Source organism: Triticum dicoccoides, chromosome 4A, assembly GCF_002162155.2.
Source record: "Triticum dicoccoides isolate Atlit2015 ecotype Zavitan chromosome 4A, WEW_v2.0, whole genome shotgun sequence".
Lineage (NCBI taxonomy): Eukaryota > Viridiplantae > Streptophyta > Magnoliopsida > Poales > Poaceae > Triticum > Triticum dicoccoides.
Genome location: NC_041386.1, coordinates 750,194,685 through 750,205,687, shown reverse-complemented (window position 1 = coordinate 750,205,687; position 11,003 = coordinate 750,194,685). Strand labels below are relative to the sequence as shown.

The 11,003-nt window shown below is 46.9% G+C and overlaps 1 long non-coding RNA gene and 1 pseudogene across 1 annotated transcript; both read left to right on the top strand.

Annotated features, from left to right (window-relative positions):
* LOC119284460 overlaps positions 1-11,003 on the top strand; it is a 25,554-nt pseudogene that overhangs the window by 6,308 nt on the left and 8,243 nt on the right.
* Positions 3,277-3,761, top strand: LOC119288446. Its single transcript, XR_005141189.1, has 2 exons — positions 3,277-3,390; positions 3,506-3,761. It is a non-coding gene; the product is annotated as an uncharacterized LOC119288446 (long non-coding RNA).

The following is an 11,003-nucleotide window of genomic DNA, read 5'->3' as shown; positions in this document are numbered from 1 at the left end:
ACGAATCGGGACTAAAGGCCCTCCACGTGGCCGCTGTCTGGAGCTCCACCTTTAGTCCCGGTTAGTAACACCAACAGGGACTAAAGGAAATTTTATGATTTTTTTTACTTTTTTCCTAATTTTCAAATTTCTGAATTATTTCACAATATAATCTCTAATCACCCCCATCACTGCTCAATTTAACCTCTAATATTTAATCACCCCTCATCATTCCAAATCATCTAACTTCCCGGCCGGTCACCCATCCTCTCACTACTCCAACCTGAGCACGCTTAACATCCGGGTTCTATTCCCCCTCGTTTCCAAGTCTGCACTTGTTGTTTTCCTAATAATAGTAAGATGTCAATCCTATTAACCCTCAGGAGTTTAGCTTGAGCATGAAGTCACACGTTTCACTGTTTGAGTTTGAAACTATTATTATAAAAAACAATAATTATTTAGTAACACTAATATTTCTTGAATAAGTAGTTTGACCATAGTTTGACCACAGTTTGACCAGATTTGACCAAAATTCAAAAAAACTGAAATTATTATTTAGTAACACTAATATTCTTGAATAATTATTTACTAACACTAATACTTCTTGAATAAGTAGTTTGACCATAGTTTGACCAGATTTAACCAAAATTCAAAAAAAAACTGAAATTTGAGCATAACTTTTTGTCCTTTTAGAATTTGAGGATTCTAAAAATTTGCAAAACGGCCTATGGCGGCCAAAATCGGATGCTGATTTTCGTGCTAAACATTTTGATATATTATATGTTTTTTCCGACATCGTATGCAAAAGTTATAGCCGTTTTACTTTTTCATAACACTTTTTTGCAAAACATGTCCAAATTTAAGATTTTTAATTTTCCTAACTAGTAGATGTAGTAATATAACTACATATCGAAGGATTTTATTTTTTGAAGTTTTTATCATTTTCTTTTTTTTTCAAAACTGAAATGGCGATACAGGTGGGGGGGTAGAGTTTGAGACACAAACCCCTTTAGTCCCGGTTTGAGACACGAACCGGGACTCAAACCGGAACTAAAGGTCTCATTTAAACCGGGACTAATGCCTTTAGCCGCTCGAACCGGGACTAATGTGTATATTGAGCTGTGACCAAAGCCCTGTTTTCTACTAGTGATATGTAATGATGATACATAGACAATGGGGAATCATGTATTTCACCATCACCCTTGTTTCCTAAGCTGGAAACCATGATGCTTGTGAATGTGCCTAAGCTAGAGAGATGGCACCAGGAGGTGGCAGTACAAGTATCGGTTGTATCATTCCCTCAGCTGAAGACGCTAGATATTTTTGTGTGCCCACGGTTAGAGACAGTACCAGAGGGACTCATGCAGCAGCTCCCTGCCCTCGAGAGACTACATATTGTCGACTGTCCCAACTTGCACTGAGCCTTCTCAAGAGGAGGTGCTTACTGGAATTTGGTTGAAAGAATTCCAGATATTTATGTTATGTTAATCTAGTTGCACCTGTTCCATTTTCAGTTACTAGTTTTCTGAATAATCTGGAAACATGCAGTGTCAAGGATTCAGTTAATTCTGTATACAATTCCCTTTGTCCGGCAATATATTACTTGCGCGATATTCGATCATCGGTATCTCCATACCTAGTTCAATCTCGTTACTGGCAAGTCTCTTTACTCGTTCCGTAATACAAGATCCCGTGACTAACTCATTAGGCACATTGCTTGCAAGCTCTTTACGATGTGTATTACCGAGAGGGCCCAGAGATATCTCTCCATCACACGGAGTGACAAATCCAAGTCTCGATCCATGCCAACCCAACAGACACCTGCGGAGACACCTGTAGAGCATCTTTATGATCACCCAGTTATGATGTGACGTTTGATAGCACGAAGGTATTCCTCCAGTATCCGGGAGTTGCATGATCTCATAGTCGAAGGAACATATACTTAACATGAAGAAAGCTATAGCAAACAACTTAAATGATCTGATGCTAAGCTTACAGTTGGGTTTAGTCCATCACATCATTCTCCTAATGATGTGATCCCATTATCAAATGACAACTCATGCCTATGGTTAGGGAAACTTAACCATCTTTGATCAACGAGCTAGTCCGGTAGAGGTTCAATAGGGACATGTTGTTGTCTATGTATCCATACATGTATTTGAGTTTCCAATCAATACAATTATAGCATGGATAATAAATGATTATCATGAACAAGGAAATATAATAATAACCACTTTATTATTGCCACACATGGATCGAGGCATATTTCCAATATAAATTTGGCTCATTTAATATTTGAATTAACGCAATATTCTAGAAAAATAATGTAAATTACTGTTGGGGGAAGATATGACAAATTTGAGAAGAGGAACTAGGTACTATTTATTTGCTGGCCATTAATGCCACTGGACAATGCATGAAGTGATTACATGTAGCAATGGATCTATTTTTGAAAGGCTGATATACAAAATAAAGAAGCATCACTGATGATCTGCCAATAGGACATCAATGCGAAAAATTAATGTAGGGAAAAAATAGCAAAGCTGGGTTTTGTCAAAATACCAGATGTATCAAATCCGGAGATATACCTTCCGAATAACATTTCTACAAGGCCCAAAAATACAATGAAATGCATGACACTCACATTTTTATATTGAACTGATATAAGCTATTAATAAAATACCCTTATCAATGATGACATTGACATTTTTGTCGGGAAGGGATATAAACTATTCCCTTATCAATAATGACGCACAATACATGCTATGAAAAGAGCCTACATACATGGCAATACAAAACTAGTTATTAATTCTTGACATACGGAAAGATCTGCAGTCTTTCCTCTTTATAAATACTACTCCCTTCGTCCTTTGATATAAGATGTTATTACATCAAATTTCTTCGCAAGTTTATGAGATTTGTTAAAATATCATGGAATAATTAAACTCGAGAAGGTCGGTTAACTAAACATTTCCATGAACTGATTTACATATAAAAAGTAAATGGAAAGTAATATATGATATCTACAAGATTTGCTTCTATATCTGAATAAATGCACCCGGAGGGTCGGAATGGGGCAAAAAAGGAAAAACCTTAGAACGGTGCTGATTTTGACATAAATGAGAAAATATATTGCCAATATAGAGAACATAAACAAATACGCTATTTGTACATGAATCGAAACTAATGTGTCCATAACATAAATGCAGGATTTAATTGATAATTACATATCATTTGTTTTTGCCAATATATATCTCAACCGGAGCACGGCAATCATAAGCTTAGTTTTCTCCTCAGTCCAGACGATGGCAGTCATCAAGAGCAATCGCACACATGCCGTGGGTTCTTCAATCTGCGTTGTTGTTATGATCATCTCTTGCACTTTGATCTTACCAACCTCTTGCTATGAACGTAGGTATCTCCGAACATCCTTTAATAATTTTATCTTACAAAATTCAATATTTGTGCTTAAATAGACCTTAGCGGACATTTGTAATAAATATTATTGCTTTTCGTCAATGTTTAGTTGATCGTCATGAGGAGTGCATGCCTACTCAAGTCTGCCATTGGAACGTCTGCAAGATCTTTTGCAGATACAGCGGCCACCCTTGGCTTGGGGCCTACTGCAAGACTCGGCCAGGAGATGTGAAACTATGTTGTTGCATTTATTCCTGAATCTCCAGTGATGCAAGTTGTTGTTTGGGGCACTAATATTGCAGTTTCCTGTATCCACCCGTTTGCGATGCAGTCTCAATAAAAGAGTTCTCTAGCGACTCAATCAATTAATCAGTGTATGATCGATATCATGTGCGCATATCTAGCTAGTGGCTCATCTTTATCTCTTAAACCAGCGTTGAAAAGATTATTATATCGATTGTTCTTCAATTTCCTATTATTCTGATTCGATGATCGCAATTTATATCATGTGCGCATATCTAGCTAGTTTTTTCCATGGCCTTGTATTACAAATTCTACTACTTTGTTTTGGTTTTTGACAAATTTTGCATTTTCTAGAGTTTTCTCAGTAAAAAAGGCCAATACATGGTCGGACGTGTCGCAACTTGCATACGGTTTGAAAAATCATTCAAGCCTACCATTTGTATCCCCAACTACTTGCATAAGTCTAAGGAACAAAAAAACTCCACTATGCATGCAAAATGAACACTGGAAAGATATCAAGAAAAATACAGACAAAAACATCACTTGACCTTGTATCCCTAGCAGATGAGACATGAGTATCACTAGCACATATGCCCGTGCCTTGCAATGGTTGAGAAAATTCTTGTGTCCATATAAACGTCCACAATGCAGCACGTGCGTTGCAATGGGAGAGAAACATCATGTGCCCATATAAACGTCCATCAATGCCACACGCTAACATCCGAACAGTACCACCCGACAGTGACATAGAGGCACATGCCAAGGTCAAAATGTACAATTAATGAATTCTCTTTTCTCTTAAAGTTTTTGGATTATTAGGTATTCATCTTATATAAAAGATGACCATAGGCCCAAATTACATGCCACATTATAATCCTATGGAAAGCCATAGTACAGAAATAAACAAATGACGACCTCATGAGCGCCTTCGCTTCCTTGAACGTCATGCCATGTATAAAAAGTTCATATAACAGCTCATGACGGCTTGTAGGAGGTCTGTCTCATCCATTTTATCACAACCTTGGAAAAACAATGTTGCAAAGGAAAATTATTTAAGAATAAGGAAGACCCTATGTCTCTGCGTAAAGAGCATCAACACTATGATAAATGAACCAGTCTGAAAGGTACCGTCATCGTCAGATCAGCGAGAGAGAGGGGGGAACGGGCGAGGAAGGAAGACGAACACGAGAGAGACGAGCAGATTTTTTTGGTGCTGCCGTAACTGCGCAGCCTTTTCCGTTTTCTCATTCCTTTTATCTGAATTACAAGAGCTAGTCTACCCTCCCGGTCTGGCCGCCATGATTCGCGTAGATCATGCCATCCCGCGATCACGTCCATAGCGAAAGCCAAGTGACCAGGAGGGAATAACAGAAAGGAAACTGGAGAGCGCCCGCTACGTGCGCCTCCCTAATCTACGTGCATTCGTGGGTCACATCAGCCCAGCTGCACCTTATTTGAAAACGGAATAAACAACCTAGCGTACGTGGGCTTGAGCTTATTCAGGACAACGAATTTCCCCCCTAAGCTCAACGTCCCACGGTTACTTCCCTGACGCTAAGTTTCTGCCGTAGCTCGACGAACCGGACACGCCCCAGTGCCTTGGTCAGCGCATCGGCCAGCTGATCGCTTGTGCCAATATGATCGATCTCCACCTGCCTTGTTTCCACAGTCACGGATAAAATGGAACTTGACATCGATGTGCTTGTGTCTGTCGTGGTGAACAGGATTCTTAGCCAATGCAATGGCAGATTTGTTGTCGATCATGAGCTTGAACGCACTAACTTCTTCCCCTCTCATTTCTGCAAGAAGGCGGCTCAACCACAGGCCTTGACAAGTAGCCGCGGCCGCTGCCACGTATTCTGCCTCACAGGAGCTGATTGCGACGATCTTTTGCTTTTGAGAGGTCCAAGACGCAGGATTTTCACCCAGGAAGAAAACCTGGCCAGAAGTGCTCTTGCAATCTCCAACGTCTCCAGCGTGGTCGCTATCACTGTATCCAAGCAGTGTAGCTTTCTCAGAGCCACGCCGATAGCAGCAGCCATGTTTGAGAGTTCCACGCACATACCTAAGAATTTACTTGACGGCCGTCCAGTGGGTGGCTGTTGGCTTCTCCATGAACCCGCTCACAATCCCCACAGCATGTGCAATGTCCGGCCTGGTATGTACCAAGTATCTCAAACTCCCGATTATACTGCGCTACAGAGAGGGATCAACAACCTTTGCCTCTTCATCTTTTCTCAGTTTGAGCCGGCACTCCATGGGCGTTTGACACCCATTGCACCTTGTCATCCCTACAGCTTCAAATATCTTGTCTGCATAGCTCTTCTGACACAAAGTAATTGAGTCTCTGGATTGGGTTACCTCGGTGCCCAAGTACTAGCTTAGGAGACCGAGGTCACTCATTTTGAAGAGTTCTTGCAACTGTTCTTGAACTCGGTGATGGATGCTTGGTCTGTGACGGTGATGATGAGATAATCGACGTACACACCAACTAGCAGGAATGAATGTGCATCCCCGCGGCGATACACGGCATGCTCCAGTGGGCTGCACGTGAGCCCCAGCATGCTCATGGTCTCGTCCAGCTTCGCATACTAGGCCCTCGGAGCTTGCCGCCATCCATAGAGCGCCTTCCGAAGTCGCAGAACCTGCTGCTCCCTGCCGGCAGTGACGTACCCCGGCGGCTGCGCCACGTACATTTCCTCGGCGAGGTCACCATTGAGGAAGGCGGATTTGACATCCATATGGTGCACCTCCTAGCCGGAGTGCGCGGCGAGCGCGGGGAGCCGCCGCACGGTCTCCATCCGTGCCACTGGCGCGAAAACTTCCTCAAAGTCCATATGCCTTCATGCTGCACATAGCCTTTCGCCACCAGACGCGCCTTGTACTTGACGATGTTGCCGTCGGGATCGCGCTTGACGCGGTACACCCACTTCAAGCCAATGGCTTTGTGGCCGGCCAGCAAGTGGGCGAGCTCCCAGGTGCTGTTCTCACCTATGGAGTCAATCTCCGCATCCATTGCCGCCTTCCAGGCCCCGTCGCTCAGCGCCTCAGTCATCTCGTGCGGCTCCTCTGCCGTGAGCAAGCACTGATCAGGCTCCTCCCATACAACCTCATGTTCTGTCTCGTCGAGAACATCGGAGAGGCGCCGATATCTTATCAGCCCGGAGTCGACGTCGCGCGTGTTATTGTGCGTGGGCGGCGTGGCCCATCGTGGCTCCCGCGTCACCACAGGGGTGCATGGCTCGGTCTGCGGTGTGGCGGGCGCCGATGCGGTCAGCGTGTCGGCAGAGTCCGGCGATGTCCCCAGTGGTGGCCTAGAGGGTGATCGTGGCGCCCCGCTTCTCGGCGTAGACGCAGGCGAGCCGTCCGTGTCCAGCTCGTGCACATCATGGCCATTGGCGTAGACCAGAGTGAATGTCGTCAGTTTGGGCGCGGTGACCATGCCCTGGGTGCTCCAACTCCACTGCATGCTTTCCTCAAACACAACATCACGTGTGACTTGTACCTTTTGTCTAGCCGTATTGTACACACGATAGCCCTTGGTTCCTTCCTTTTAGCCTATGAAGATTATTGGGGTTGATCGATCCGAGAGCTTCGTCACTCCATGGCCAAGCTTCTTGATATGCCCCACAGACCCAAACACACGTAGGTGCAGCACACTTGGCTTGTGGCCGGCCCAAGCCTCATACGGCGTCACCCCGTCCAAGATGCGCGTGGGAGCTCTGTTGAGCAGGTACACCGCAGTCTTCACTGCTTCAGTCCAGAAATATGACGGCACGGCCATGCTTTTGAGCAGGCAACGCGCCATCTCGACGACGGTCTGATTCCGGCGTTCAACCACTCCGTTCTGCTGAAGGGAGTACGGGGTGGTCGTGTAGTGTTTGATGCCCAGCTGCTTGCAGTATTCTCTGAACTCAATGGAGTTGAACTCACCGTCCCGGTCAGAGCGGAATGCGCGAAGCTTGCATTTTCCCTCGTTCTCAGCCATTGCCTGCACTTTCTTGAACTTCTGATGAGCTTCATCCTTGGATTTCAGCAACTCCAACCACATGTATCGAATGTAATTGTCAACTATCAGCGAGGAATACTTACTGCCACCCGGTGTGGTTGGTGTGATTGGCCCACACAAGTCTGTATGAACAAGCTCAAGACCTAATTCTCTGTTCTGTATCCGGCCACTTGAGGAAAAGGGGCATGGTGTTGTTTGCCCAATGCACAACCATCATAGTACTCCTCGACGCAGTCAATGACCGGCATCCCGCGTACCATTTCCTTCGAAGACATGGCTCGCAAAGCTCTGAAGTGCAGGTGTCCCATCCTCGCATGCCAGCACCAAGTGACATCTTCAGTCTTGGTGAGGAGACGGGCTGGGGCGTGAATGCTCAGTACGCCTGTGTACAATCTGCTCGCCATCCGTTTGACGCGAGCCAGGATGCGCCGGCTTGGATCTTGGATGGTCATAATCCCATCTTCAATCCCTATCCGGCTGCCCTACTGAGATGATATTGCCGCGTAAGCTGGGAATAAAATAGACTTCAGAGAGAGCACGTTGATCACCATTCTGGCAGCGAAACACAACAGCGCCCCTGCCCTTTATAGCCACCAGTGAGCCGTCTCCGAATTTCACTGTGTCGTGTACACCTTCATCAAGTGTAGAAAACATGTTCCTCTCCCCAGTCATATGGCTGGACGCCCCTGTATCATAGTACCAAAGGCCATCGGATGAAGGCACGGGAATCACCTTTTCCTCGTTCAGAAACACAGCTTGCGGCGCCACCAACTCGGGTGTGGAGGCGTTGATGACCACGGCCATAAACAACCCCTGATCATGTTCATCGCCGTCGTCGCGGACGTCATAGTGGTCCTCACACGCCGAGAGACGTCCGGTCAACTCCTCGACCGACAGCGTCTTGAGATCAATCAGCGACTCAATCGCCATGGCCATCTCCTAGGAGTGTCTTACAGGGAATGAAGGGGCTGGGTGGTGTTAGAATTCCAGTGCTAAAAATCACACTATCTTGAGGCAGGGGAGTCATTCGATCCAATTAATATGTGCGTGAAGACGAAAATGACCTAGTTCCTCAACTTCAGCGCATTACACTTGTAGATTGTGAGAGTTTGGTGGAGGTACCAAATTTACCTGAATCTCTTGATATATTATATACATCAATCGTTATCGTTAGCTGGTGCCCATGCCAACAATTCTTGGGAACATAATAAAACTGATATTACTCGGTGTGCATGGGTGCGATGCACTGTCAACATTTCCAGATGAAATGTATGGAGTCACTGCACTCAAGAAGCTGCGAATGGACTCCTGCAGCAGCTCCGAGCCCTTAAGAAACTCCGTATCAGGGGCTGCCCCAACTTGGAGGAGGCCTTGTCAAGAGGTGGCCCCGCCCGTACTGGGATTTGGTTCAAGCAATTCCAAAGAGATTAGTCGGATCTCAATGAACATGCATGTATGTGCTTCTTGTGTATGCTGGCCTCGTGGGGTATATATAACCTCTTCACTTTACCTTGTTCTCCATCTATTTGGTCCCTTTGTACTCCCTCCGTTCCTAAATATAAGTCTTTTTTTTTTCATACGCAAAAAAAAAAAAAGTCTTTTTAGGGGTTCCACTACAAACTACATACGAATGTATATAGACACATTTTAGAGTGTAGATTCACTCATTTTGATCCGTATGTAGTCCATAGTGTAATCTCTAGAAAGACTTATATTTAGGAACGGAAGTAGTACATGTCAAAATTTGCACCTATCTAAAGAGTTTCGGTGTCCTTTTTGAGGTTTCTGGTTCCAGTGAGGTGAAACAGAGCATGCATACAGCTATACAGCTAACAGTGAAACACTCTTGTCATGAAAGGAAGCTGAGGCACGAGCGTCACGAGATCCTTGGATCCCTCGCTGGCAGGGGACGAAACAGAGCATGCATACGGCTAGCTGTCGGGCATTCATGCAGCTGTCGGTCCAGCAAAAAACAACTCAGCTTGTGGAGTTGCCAGCACTGTTTTTTTTCTTTTTCAATGAAACTTCTGTTCGATCAAAAAACTGACGGCTGAGATTGCTTCTCCTCAAGTTAGCTTGTGGTTCACTGAAGAACTGAAGCACATCAGGGTTGAGTTAGTTAAGTTCAGTTAGTGGATGGCCCAGATGGTCCCACCATGGAGGGATAAACGAAAAACTGACGGCTGAGATTGCTTCTCCTCAAGTTACGATAACACTGTTCGTCGTCTTTTACCGAAAAAGGGTTTCCCCCCGCTTTATATTATAAAGCAAACATCACCGAGTACATCCGAGATACCGAACAACGCACACACCGCACACACCCAAGGCAAGATACAAAGGTGCCAGGCACTGACACACCACCCCACCGACAACCAATAGAGAGGTGAACCGGACCAAAACGAAGCCAGGCCTCCAAAGCGGTGCCTCCAAGAAGGATACGACCATGGGTAGCCGCCACCGCCCGATCAGTGGAGATCAGGTTTTCACCCGGAGCAAGACGACAAGAGTGTGAATGCCGCGACGGAGCCTTCAGGAAGGGTACGGTAGCAACGGCCACCTCCACCGTCGGCCAGTCAAAGGCCTGGACAAGTGGTGTACCCCGGCACTCACACCCCACCGATGAACCTGAACTCTGTCGTCTGCCCGCAACAACGCCACCCACGCGGCCATGTTTGCCTGCCCGCACCTGAGACGCACGCTCCGCCCACGAACATCGCGCCTCCCGCCGCCAGAGCCGCCGCCCTGCAACCAGACAACCCCGAGACCAACACAAAGGCCCCAACTTTGGACCAACCGATGGCCCTCGACCGACGGAACCACCCGCCGACGCTCCGCTGGTAAACCTGTGCCAACCCACCCACGGCCGAGGAAAGGGGGAGAAAGGGGAGCGGACGAATCCGGACCGGCAAATCGTGCCGGCGACAGGTGACGCGACCGCATCGAGGCCACCCATCCCTCCAACCAAGCTCCCCGCCGAACACGGGGAAAGGGGGAGAAGGAGGACCCCCATGTTGCCCCACCATGGTAGCTGACACACATCTCCGTGAGGCCATCGGCAACCGCGAGCCCGCCGGCGAGGGAGACCAAATCAACCCGCAGCTGCAGCCATGGAAGCTCACCGGAGATGCCTCCTCGCGTCGTCCGTCGACGTCCGAGCGCCAGACCAGGGAGGATCTGACGCAGACTCGACCAACACGCCCCGCCAGCCACCACCACTGCGCCGTCACCCCCACCCGCCCGAAGCCAGGGCAGGGGCGGCCGCCCACAGATCCATGTCGCCCGCGACCCGCACCACCTCAGCGCCAAGCCAGGAGCCGGCCCAGGACACCGGAGCCCGCCACCGACGCCCTGCCTC